Source organism: Excalfactoria chinensis, assembly GCF_039878825.1.
Source record: "Excalfactoria chinensis isolate bCotChi1 chromosome 14 unlocalized genomic scaffold, bCotChi1.hap2 SUPER_14_unloc_1, whole genome shotgun sequence".
NCBI classification, from domain to species: domain Eukaryota; kingdom Metazoa; phylum Chordata; class Aves; order Galliformes; family Phasianidae; genus Excalfactoria; species Excalfactoria chinensis.
In genome coordinates, this window is record NW_027315569.1 from 40,401 (window position 1) to 52,838 (window position 12,438).

The 12,438-nt window shown below is 40.5% G+C and overlaps 1 long non-coding RNA gene across 1 annotated transcript; it reads left to right on the forward strand.

The window, feature by feature from the left end:
* Positions 1-235: 235 nt before the first annotated feature.
* On the forward strand, positions 236-3,099 carry LOC140264718 (uncharacterized). The gene is made up of 3 exons (XR_011906086.1): positions 236-374; positions 950-1,121; positions 2,219-3,099. It is a non-coding gene; the product is annotated as an uncharacterized lncRNA (long non-coding RNA).
* Positions 3,100-12,438: the final 9,339 nt, after the last annotated feature.

A 12,438-nucleotide genomic window follows, 5' to 3' on the forward strand; every position in this document is an offset into this window, starting at 1 on the left:
GTTGTCAGAAATTGATATTTCGGGTGGAAATCTCCTTGTTTTGTAGAGGAAAGCAGGTATTCTGGAAGCAATGCTTGTTAACTGAGCTAGAAAGCTTCATTTTGTAGAGAAAATGTCATCTTTTGGGATAAAAACCAGCACTTTGGGGAGGAAATGATGTTTTTAAGGTTGAGAAGCATTATTTTGGAAAGAAAATCCTACTTTTGCGAAGATAAAGAGTGATAGAGTGGGGTGAGTGGTCCCTTCCTTATTTTAAGGCTGTGTTTTTCTCTTTTTAGTGGATCCTGACCCCATTTCAGGGCTGGCAGCGGCAGGAGCAGCATCTGTACCTGATTGCTTCCTTGGGAGTGTGGGCTGTTTGTCTCTGGAATGAGGTGAGTGATTCCTTTATTTTGGGGCTGGGAGCTCTGTTTTTCTCAGGGGGTTGTGGCCATATTTAAGGGGTGCCACCTGCAAGGGACACATATCTCCTTGCAGACTGTTTTCTGTGGGGTGAGCCCCGCTCCTCGGGAAGGGGTGAGTGATTCCTGCCTTATTGCAGGGCTGTGATCTGCCCCTGTTGGGGCTCATAGCTGCATTGGAAGGCTGGCAGCCATGAGGGCAGTATCTCTCCTTGGGGTCTGCTTCCTTTGGAGTGTGGGGTGAGCTCTGGGCCTTGGATTGGGGTGAGGGGTTCTTTATGTCAGGGCTGTGCTGCCCTCATTTCTGGGGCAGCCTGACCACATTGCAGTGTCAGCAGCTGTAAGGGTGGTGTTTCTCCCTGGAGTTTGCCTCCTGTGGGCTGTGGGTGAGTGTTTGTCTTTGGGATGGGGTGAATGTTTTCTGCTTTGTTTCAGGGCTGTGAGCTCTGCCATTTTTAGGTATCCCGACCACTGCAGTGCCTGCTTGTGCAAAAGGTGCTGCCCTGCACATGTGGGTAGTGCCTTCATTGCTGTATTGTGTCCAACAGGTGCCAGCAGAGCCCTGAGAGATGTGCAGCTCCTGATGAGAACAGCGAGGAACAGAAACCTGCATTGCCTGGAATGGCCCTGAACCAGCTTTGCTGACCGGTAACTCTCAGCCCAGCAGATAAGAGCAGCACACACTGACTGTGTTGGATCTGTTCCATACTGAGACCCAAGGTAATGTTCCAGAGCTCATTTCTGCACTTCAGTGCTTAATTCTTATTGCAGTGCCCTTCTTGCTGCCCCCAAATGCAGCCATTGCCTCTTGCCCCCCAAGTGCTGCCATCTCTCTCTGCCCCCCAAGTACAGCCTGTGTGTCGTGCCCCATAAGTGCCGCCATCACATTCTGCCCCCCAAGTTCGTTTCTGTTCCCCCATGGCTCCATTCAGTTCTTTATTGCTGCTGTTGCTCCTCCGTTGCAGTTCTCCGTTGTGTCCACAAGGCGGCGCTGTTGTAGCTCCCATTGCTGTTAATAGGGCTGCAATGCAAAGGGAGATTCAGACTGCTGCTATTAATGTCCTCTATGGTCACTATGGGGTTTAATGGGCGCTATGGGGTTTTATGGGATCATTTGGGGCCTTTATGGGGTCTCTATGGGGTTTAATGGGGCCTTTGGGGCCTTAGGGTGTCCGATGGGGTTTAATGTGGTCTTATGGGATCCCTATGGGGGTTTAATAAGGGCCTATGGGATGTTATGGGGTCCTTATGGGGCTTAATGGGATCTTCTGGGATATTTATGGGGCATGATGTGTGTGTGTGTGTGTGTGTGTGTCTGTGTGTGTGTCTGTGTGTGTGTCTGTGTGTGTGTCTGTGTGTGTGTGTCTGTGTGTGTGTGTCTGTGTGTGTGTGTCTGTGTGTGTGTGTCTGTGTGCATATACCCCATAAGACCTCACTGGCCCCCATAGAGACCCCATAGGCCCCATTTGAACCCCATAGGACCCCATAGAGACCCCATAAGACCCCATAGGCCTCCATTAAACCCCATAGAGACCTGATGTGAGATGTGTGTCTGTGTGTGTCTGTGTGTGTCTGTGTGTGTCTGTGTGTGTCTGTGTGTGTCTGTGTGTGTCTGTGTGTGTCTGTGTCTGTATAATGGCCCTATATCCCATAGCTGGATGACGTTTTGTCCCTATGCTGTTCCTGTTGTGTGTTGGTGCCTTTATGAGCCATCCCTGCCTTATACCCCATATCCATCCTGTTGTTCCTATTGCAGTGCTGATGCCTTTATTAACCATCCCTTATACCCCATATCCATCCTGTTGTTCCTATTGCAGTGCTGATGCCTTTATTAATCCTCCCTGCTTTCCATCCTCACATGCTGCACGTTGGATTCCTCCACTGAGTCCAGATTGTTGCCGCTCCGCATCCATGTGTGTCAGCTCAGCATCTGTGTGCACAATGAAACACCAGTCACCGATTGGCTGCAGGATCATCCCATGGGCTGCTGGACCCCACTGTGTGCTGTAGGATCATCCCATTGGGTGTAGGATCATCCCATGGGCTGCAGGACCCCATTGTGTGCTGTAGGATCATCCCATTGGGTGTAGGATCATCCCATGGGCTGCAGGACCCCATTGTGTGCTGTAGGATCATCCCATTGTGTGCTGTAGGATCATCCCATTGGCTGCTGGACCCCATTGTTTGCATTCTGCCACCAGGTGACCCGGCGATGTGAAGTTGTTCTCACTGTCTCATGACACCGTGGGAAATAACTTCAAGTTATGACTGGGGGCCTGAGGAAGAAGGCCAGGAGGTCCCAAGGGTCAGGCTGTGATCATTAGAATAGAAGTCTAAGAGGTCTCCCAGGGGCACAGGCGAATCCAAGGCTCTGCAAAACTAAGATCTCAACTAAGTGTGGGCAGCTTGGGGATAAATACCTTAGAAAATGGAATGGATTGGAGACCATCCAGCTTCTGCCTTGGGAGACTTAACACTTCCTAGGTTAAGCTAGCCTTGAATTGAACCAAAAGTAATAAAAAGTTCCTCAATCATCTGTTGTTCTGGGCTTTTCTGTTATGGTGTTTTCTAAGACTGCTTGTATTTCTTTTTGCTCTGTACGGAGATACTTGAGCCAGTGGTATGGGAATAAAAGCGACAGGATGGGTTTGGCAATTAAACACCTAAAAAGTTTCAATAAAGATCTACAAAAACGTGAGGATTCTCAGTAAAATATCTTTCATTCTGGAAAAGTCAAGGAAATCATGAAACCATAAGGAAGAAGAAAGAAGTTCTGTAACACACTGCGTGTGTGTACATCTGCATGTGTGTACATCTGCGTGTGTGTACATCTGCGTGTGTGTACATCTGCGTGTGTGTACATCTGCGTGTGTGTACATCTGTGTATATCTCTGTGTGTGTATGTCATTGTGTGTGTATATCTGTGTGAATGTCTGTGTGTGTGTATCTGTGTGCATATATCTGTGCGTGTATCTGCGTGAGTGTGTATCTGCGTGAGTGTGTATCTGCGTGAGTGTGTATCTGCGTGAGTATGTATCTGCGTGAGTATGTATCTGCGTGTGCTTATATCTGCGTGTGCTTATATCTGCGTGTGCTTATATCTGCGTGTGCTTATATCTGCATGTATATCTGTGTGTGTGTATATCTGTGCGTGTATATATCTGTGTTTCTATATATCTGTGTTTGTATATATCTGTGTATGTATCTGTGTGTGCATGTCTCTGTGTGTGTATCTGTGTGTGTATATCTGTGTTTGTATCTGTGTCTATATATCTCTGTGTGTATTTCTGTGTTTGAATATATCTGTGTGTGTATATCTGTGTTTGTATATCCGTGCCTGTATATATCTCTGTGTGTGTATATCTGTGTGTGTGTATATCTGTGTGTGTATATCTGTGTCTATATATCTGTGTGTGTATATCTGTGTCTACATATATCTGTGAGTGTATATCTCTGTGTGTGTATATCTGTGGGTATATATCTGTGTCTGTATCTGTGTGTATATAACTGTGTGTTTATATCTGTGTTTGTATATATCTCTGTGTGTATCAGTGTGTGTATGTCTGTATGTGTATAAATCTGTGTGTGTATATCTGTGTCTGTATATATCTGTGTGTATGTATCTTTGTGTGTATATCTGTGTTAATATATATCAGTGTGTGCATGTCTGTGTGTGTATATATCTGTGTGTATATATCTGTCTGTATATATCTGTGTGTGTATATCTGTGTTTGTATATCTATGTTTGTATTTATCTCTGTGTGTATCTGTGTGTGTTTATCTGTGTGTCTGTATTTGTGTGTGTGTATATCTGTGTGTGTGCATATATCTGTGTGTGCATATATCTGTGTGTGTATCTGTGTTTGTATATCTGTGTTTGTATCAGTGTGTTTGTATCTGTGTGTGTATATCTGTGTGAGTATATTTGTGTTTATATCTGTGTGTGTATATAACAGTGTGTGTATATATCTGTGTATGTATTTCTGTGTGTGTGTATATCTGTGTGTGTGTGTATCTGTGTGTATGTCTGTGCGTATGTATATCTGTGTATGTATGTCTTTGGGTATATATCTGTGTGTGTGAATATCTGTGTTTCTGTCTGTGTGTGTATATCTGTGTTTGTATATATCTCTGTGTGTATCAGTGTGTGTATGTCTGTGTGTTTATATATGTGTGTCTATATATCTGTGTGTTTATCTGTGCCTGTATATTTTTGTGCCTGTATATATCTGTACCTGTATATATCTGTTTGTGTGTATATCTGTGTGTATATATCTGTGTGTGTGTATATCTGCGTGTGTATGTCTGTGTGTGTATATCTGTTTGTGTATATCTGTGTGTGTGTGTATATCTGTGTGTGCATATATATCTGTGTGTGTATATATCTGTTTGTGTGTATATCTCTTTGTGTATGTCTGTGTGTGATTATATCTGTGATTATATCTGTGTGTGTATATCTGTGTTTGTATCTGTGTGTATATATTTCTGTGTGTATATATGTGTTTTTATATATCTGTGTGAGTGTATATCTTTGCGTGTATATCTTTGTGTGTATCTGTGTGTGTACATCTGTTTGTGTATGTCTGTGTGTATGTCTGTGTGTGTATGTCTGTGTGTGTATGTCTGTGTGTGTGTATATCTGTGTTTGTATCTGTGTGTATATATTTCTGTGTGTATATATGTGTTTGTATCTGTGTGTGTATATCTGTGTGTATATCTGTGTGAGTATATTTGAGGTTGTATCTGTGTGTGTATATATCCGAGTTTGTACATATCTGTGTGTATATATCTGTGTGTGTATATCTGTGTCTGTATGTATCTTTGTGTGTATATCTGTGTGTGTATATCTTTTTATATATGTGTTTGTATATATCTCTGTGTGTATTAGTGTGTATGTCTGTGTGTGTATATATATCTCTGTGTGTATATATCTGTCTGTATTTCTGTGTGTGTGTATATCTGTGTGTGTATATCCATGATTGTATATATCTCTGTGTGTATCTGTGTGTGTATATCTTTGTGTGTCTATATCTGTGTGAGTATATCTGTGTGAGTATATTTGAGGTTGTATCTGTGTGTGTGTTTGTGTGTGTGTATCTGTGTGTGTCTATATCTGTGAGTGTATATATCTGTGTGTGTATATCTGATAAGGAAAATGGTAAAATCCTCAGCCAATATGCTACTCATTTATCCCCTGTACAGCCCCGAACCATGACCCATGTAGGGGTGTTAGACTTTGTGAAATCATAAACAGTAGAGTAAGACAAAAATAGTGCTGACATTGTTATTTAGTAGTTAATAAGTTGGTGATCATGAGACAGATGGAATGGACTGGTCTAGCTTGGATAGCTCGGATGAAAGAAGACCATGAGACAGGTGGAATGGACTGGTCAAGACCGGATAGCTTAGATGAAAGAAGAATAACACGCGAAGCATGAAAACCGGCGCGAACCAGATCCTAAGATGGGAAACAGCATCGAGAAGAAGAACTGATGATCTATTAATAATTAGTCTTAAGAATGGATAAATAAGTGATGTAATGTTTTTCTGATCATATAAATATAGGACCTTCGTATAGCTTGAATGTCATTCACTAGGAGTGACCTGAGCTCTGTATGTCTGTTGTACTGAGCTTGTTAATAAAATCAACACTAGAGTACCCACGAGTTTGAGTCTCTCCCTGGTGTCCCTGTCCGCAACAATATCTGTGTCAGTATATATATGTGTGTGTGTATATAATTGTGTGTATAAATCTGTGTGTGTGTATATCTGTGTGTGTCTGTATCTCTGTGTGTATATCTCTCTGTGTGTGTATATCTGTGTGTATACCTGTGTGTGTATGTCTGTGTGTGTATATATCTGTATGTGTACATATCTGTGTGTGTATATCTGTGTTTGTATCTGTGTGTATATATCTGTGTCTATATATATCTGTGTGTATATATCTTTGTGTGTATATCTGTGTGTGTATGTCTGTGTGTGTATATATCTGTCTGTATATATCTGTGTGTGTGTATATCTGTGTTAGTATATATCTCTGTGTGTATTAGTGTGTGTAAGTCTGTGTATGTATATATCTGTGTGTGTATATATCTGTCTGTAAATATCTGTGTGTGTGTATATCTGTGTTTGTATATCAATGTTTGTATTTATCTCTGTGTGTATATTTCTGTGTCTATATCTGTGTGTGTGTATTTATGTGTGTGTGTATATCTGCATGTGTATATATCTGTGTGTCTATGTCTATGTGTGTGTATATCTGTGTGTGTATATCTCTGTGTGTATATCTGTGTTTGTATCTGTGTCTATATACCTCTGCGTGTATTTCTGTGTTTGAATATATCTTTGTGTGTATCACTGTGTGTGTATGTCTTTGTGTGTATATATCTGTGTCTGTATATATCTGTGTGTGTAAATATCTGTATGTGTATATATCTGTATGTGTACATATCTGTGTGTGTATATCTGTGTTTGTATCTGTGTGTTTGTATCGGTGTGTTTGTATCTGTGTGTGTATATCTGTGTGAGTATATTTGTGTTTATATCTGTGTGTGTATATAACAGTGTGTGTATATATCCGTGTATGTATTTCTGTGTGTGTGTATATCTGTGTGTGTGTGTATCTGTGTGTAAGTCTGTCTGTGTGTTTACCTGTGTATGTATGTCTTTGGGTATATATCTGTGTGCGTGAATATCTGTGTTTCTATCTGTGCGTGTATATCTGTGTGTGTATATATATATGTGTGTGTGTATATCTGTGTGTGTATATCTATGTGTATATATATCTGTGTGTGTATATCTGTGTGTGTATATATCTGTGTGTGTATATCTGTGTGTGTATATCTGTGTGTGTATATATCTGTGTGTGTATATATCTGTGTGTGTATATCTGTGTGTGTATATCTGTGTGTGTATATCTGTGTGCGTATATATCTGTGTGCGTATATATCTGTGTTTGTATATCTGTGTGTGTATATCTGTGTGTGTATATATCTGTGTGTATATCTGATTGTGTATATCTGATTGTGTATATCTGTTTGTAAATATCTGTGTGTGTATATCTGTGTGTGTATATCTGTGTGTGTATATATCTGTGTGTGTATATCTGTGTGCGTATATATCTGTGTGCGTATATATCAGTGTGCGTATATCTGTGTGCGTATATAACTGTGTGTGTATATCTGTGTGTGTTTATCTCTGTGTGTGTATATCTGTGTGTGTATATATCTGTGTGTGTATATATCTGTGTGTGTATATCTGTGTGTGTATATATCTGTGTGTGTATATATCTGTGTGTGTATATATCTGTGTGTGCATATCTCTGTGTGTATATATCTGTGTGTGTATATCTGTGTGTGTATATCTGTGTGTGTATATATCTGTGTGTGTATATGTGTGTGTTTATATATCTGTTTTTATATATCTGTGTGTGTATATCTGTGTGTGTGTATATCTGTGTGTGTGTATATCTGTGTCTGTATATCTGTTTGTGTATATCTGTGAGTGTATATCTGTGTGTGTATATCTGTGTGAGTATATCTGTGTGTGTATATCTGTGTGTGTATATATCTGTTTTTGTATATCTATGTGTGTGTACATCTGTGTGTATATATCTGTGTCTGTATATCTGTGTGTGTATATATCTGTGTGTGTATATCTGAGTCTGTATATCTGTGTGTGTATATATCTGTGTGTGTATGTCTGTGTGTATATATCTGTGTGTGTGTATATCTGTGTGTATATATATCTGTGTGTGTATGTCTGTGTGTATATATCTGTGTGTGTATATATCTGTGTGTGTATGCCTGTGTATGTCTGTGTGTGTGTATGTCTGTGTGTGTATATCTGTGTGTGTATATCTGTTTGTATCTGTGTGTGTATATGTCTGTGTGTGTATATCTGTGTGTGTATATAAATGTGTGTATATATCTATGTGTGTATATCTGTGTGTGTATGTCTGTGTGTGTGTATGTCTGTGTGTATATCTGTGCGTGTGTATATCTGTGCGTGTGTATATCTGTGCGTGTGTATATCTCTGTGCGTGTATATCTCTGTGCGTGTATATCTCTGTGCGTGTATATCTCTGTGCGTGTGTATATCTGTGTGTTTATATCTGTGTGTATCTTTGTGTATATCTGTGCGTGTATATATCTGCGTGTATATATCTGTCTGTGTGTATATCTGTGCGTGTATAGTTGTGTGTATATATCTGTGTGTGTATCTGTGTGTGTGTATAGTAATACACCCCTCACACCGCATACTCATCCTGTTGTTCCTATTGCAGTGCTGATGCCTTTATTAATCCGCCCTGCACGTTGGATTCCTCCACTGATTCCAGATTGTCGCCGCTCCGCATCCATGTGTGTCAGCTCAGCATCTGTGTGCACAATGAAACACCAGTCACCGATTGGCTGCAGCATCATCTTATTGCCTGCAGGACCCCATTGTGTGCGGTAGGATCATCCCGTGCCTGCAGGACCCCATTGTGTGCGGTAGGATCATCTATCTCCATCATCATCACCTCCATCATAATAATAATGGCCTATTGCTAATTAATAATGCTCCGTCAAATACTAATTCCGCTTTAGAGCTAGTAAAGTTCCAGTGCTAATAATAAGAGTCCATTCCCAATAAATAAGACTCCATTGCTAATTAGTATCCATTGCCAATAAATTAAACTCCATTGCTAATAAGTAAGAGTCTATTTCCAATAAATAAGAATCCACTGCTAATTAGACTCCTTAGCTAATTACTATGACACCATTACCAATAAATAAGACTCCACTGCCAATAAATAAGACTCCATTGCAAAGGAAGACTATATTGCTAATAAATAAGACTCCATTGCTAATAACTAAGACTGCATTGACAATAATTAAGATTCACTTCCTAATAAATAAGTCTCCATTGGTAATAATGAGATTCCATGGTGAATAAGTAAGGCTCCACTGCCAATTAATGAATATCCATTGCCAAGAAATTGAACTCCATTGCCAATAAATAGAACTCCAAGGCCAATAAATAAGACTCCATTGCTAATTAATAAGACTCCATTGCCAACAATTTAGACTCGTTTGACAACAATTAAGACTCCATTCCTTATTAGACTCCGCTGCCAATAAATAAGACTGCATTGCTTATAATTAAGACTCCATTGCTGATAAATAAGAGTTCATTGCTAATATGTAAGTCTGCATTGCAAATAAATAAGATTCCATTCCTAATAAATAAGACTCGTTTGCTAATACATAAGACTCCATTGTTAATAATTAAGACTCATTTGCTAATAAATTAAGAGGCTATTGCCAATAAATAAGACTCCACTGCTAATAAATAAGACTCCACTGCTAATAAATAAGACTCCACTGCTAATAAATAAGACTCCACTGCTAAGTAGAAAGACTCCATAGCTAATAAAGAAAACTCCATTGCCAATAAATAGACTTTATTGCCAAGAAATAAGACTCCATTGCCAATAATAATACTATATTGCCAATGAAAAAGACTACATTGTGAATAATTAAGACACCATTCCCAATAATTAAGACCCTATTACCAATTAATAAGACTCCATTGGCAATAAATAAGACTCCTTTGGTAATATATAAGACTCGATTGCTAATTAGACTCCATTGCTAATAAATAAGAATCCATTGCATATAAATAAGTCTCCATTGCCAATGAATAAGACTCCATTGCTAATAAAGAAGTATCCATTGCCTATAAATGAGACTCAATTACCAGTAAATAAGAGTCCATTGTTAATAAATAAGATTCCATTGCCAATTATTAAGACTATATTGCTAATAAATAATACTCCATTGCTAATTATACTCCTTTGTTACTAAGATTCCATTGCTAATTAATAATGCTGCGTAGCTAATAATAAGACTCCACTGCCCATAAATATAACTCCATATTCAATAAATAAGACTCCATATCCAGTAAATAAGACAACATTTCTAATAAATAAGACTCCATAGCTCATAAATAAGACTCCTTTGCTAATTAGAATCCATTGCCAATAAATAACACTTCACTGCTAATAAATAAGACTCCACTGCCAATGTCTGAGACTCCATTGCTAATACGTAAGACTCCATTGCCAATAAATAAGACTCCATAGCCAATAAATAAGACTCCATAGCCAATAATTAAGACTCCATAGCCAATAAATAAGACTCCATTGCCAATAAATAAGACTCCATTGCCAATAAATAAGACTCCATTGCCAATAAATAAGACTCCATTGCCAATAAAAAAGACTCCATTGCCAATAAAAAAGTCTGCATTGCTAATAATAAGGCTCCATTGCTAATTAGACTCCGTGGCCAATAAATAAGACCTCATTGCTAATAATTAAGACCCCATTGCCAATAAATGAAACTCCACTGCCAATATTAAAGACTCCATTGCTAATTAGACTCTACTGTCAATAAATAAGACTCCATTGCCAATAATGATACTATATTGCCAATTAATAAGACTCCATTGCTAATAAATAACACTCCATTCCTAATAATTAAGACACCATTGCCAATAATTAAGACTCCATTGCCAATTAATCGGACCCCATTGATAATACATAAGACTCCATTTCTAATAAATAAGACTCCACTGCCAATAAATAAGACTCTACTGCCAGTAACTAAGACTCCATTGACAATAAATAAAAGTCTGTTGCTAATTAATAAGACTCCATTGCTAATAAATGAAACACCATTGCTTATAACTAAGACTCCATTGCCAATAAGTAAGACTCCATTGCCAATAAATAAGACTCCATTGCTAATTAGACTCCACTGCCAATTAATAAGACTCAATTGCTAATTTGCCTGCATTGGTAATAAATAAGACTCCTTTGCCAATAAAAAAGAATCTATTGCCATTAAATAAGACTCCTTTGCCAATAAATAGGACTCCATGGCTAATAAATAAGACTCCATTGCCAATAAATAAGACTCCATTGCTAATTAGACTCCATTGCTAATAATGCAGACTCCATTGCCAATCAATCAGCCTCCATCCATGTTACTCACTTAGTGCCTGCTTGTGTTCCCAGCCCTATTCCTGCAGGTAACAGCATTGTTCACAGTGTGGTACCTGCAGATGTGGGCAGCGCCTTCATTGCCGTGTCGTGTCCAACAGGTGCCAGCAGAGCCCCGAGAGATGCGCGGCTCCCGATGAGAACAGCGAGGAACAGAAACCTGCATTGCCTGGAACGCCTCGGAACTCAACTTTGCTGAGCGGGAATTGCCTGCCCTGCAGGTAAGAGCAGCACACACTGACTGTGTTGGATCTGTTCCTTAGTGGGACTTGAGCTCATGAGCCAGAGCTCATTGCTGCACTGCAGTGCTGAATGCTGAGTGCAGTGCCCTTCTTGCTGCCCCCAATGGCAGCCATTGCCTTCTGCCCCCCAACTACAGCCATTGCCTTCTGCCCCCCAAGTACAGCCTAAGGATTGCACCCCCTAACTGCCGCCTTCCTCCTCTGCTGCCCAAGTCCAGCCATCCTCTTCTGCCCCCCATGTACAGCCTATGCAATGCGCCCCCTAAGTGCCACCATCCTCTTCTGCTGTCCAAGTCCAGCCATCCTCTTCTGCCCCCCAAGTACAGCCTAAGCGTTGAGACCCCTAAGTGCAGCCATCCTCTTCTGCCCCGCAAGTACAGCCTAAGCGTCGCACCTCTAAAAGCCGCCATCCTCTTCTGCCCCCCAAGTACAGCCTATGCGTTGAGACCCCTCAGTGCTGCCATTCTCTTCTGCCCCCCAAGTACAGCCTATGCATAGCGCCCCCCAAGTACAGCCTATGCATCGCGCCCCCCTAGTACAGCCTATGCATCGCACCCCCCAATTACAGCCTATGCATCGAGCCCCCCAATTACAGCCTATACGTCGCGCCCCCTAATTGCTGCCACCCTCTTCTTCCCCCCAAATACAGCCTAAGCGCTGAGACCCCTAATTGCTGCCATCCTGTTCTTCCCCCCAAGTACAGCCTAAGCGTCGCGCCCCCCAAGTGCCACCATCCTCTTTTGCCCCC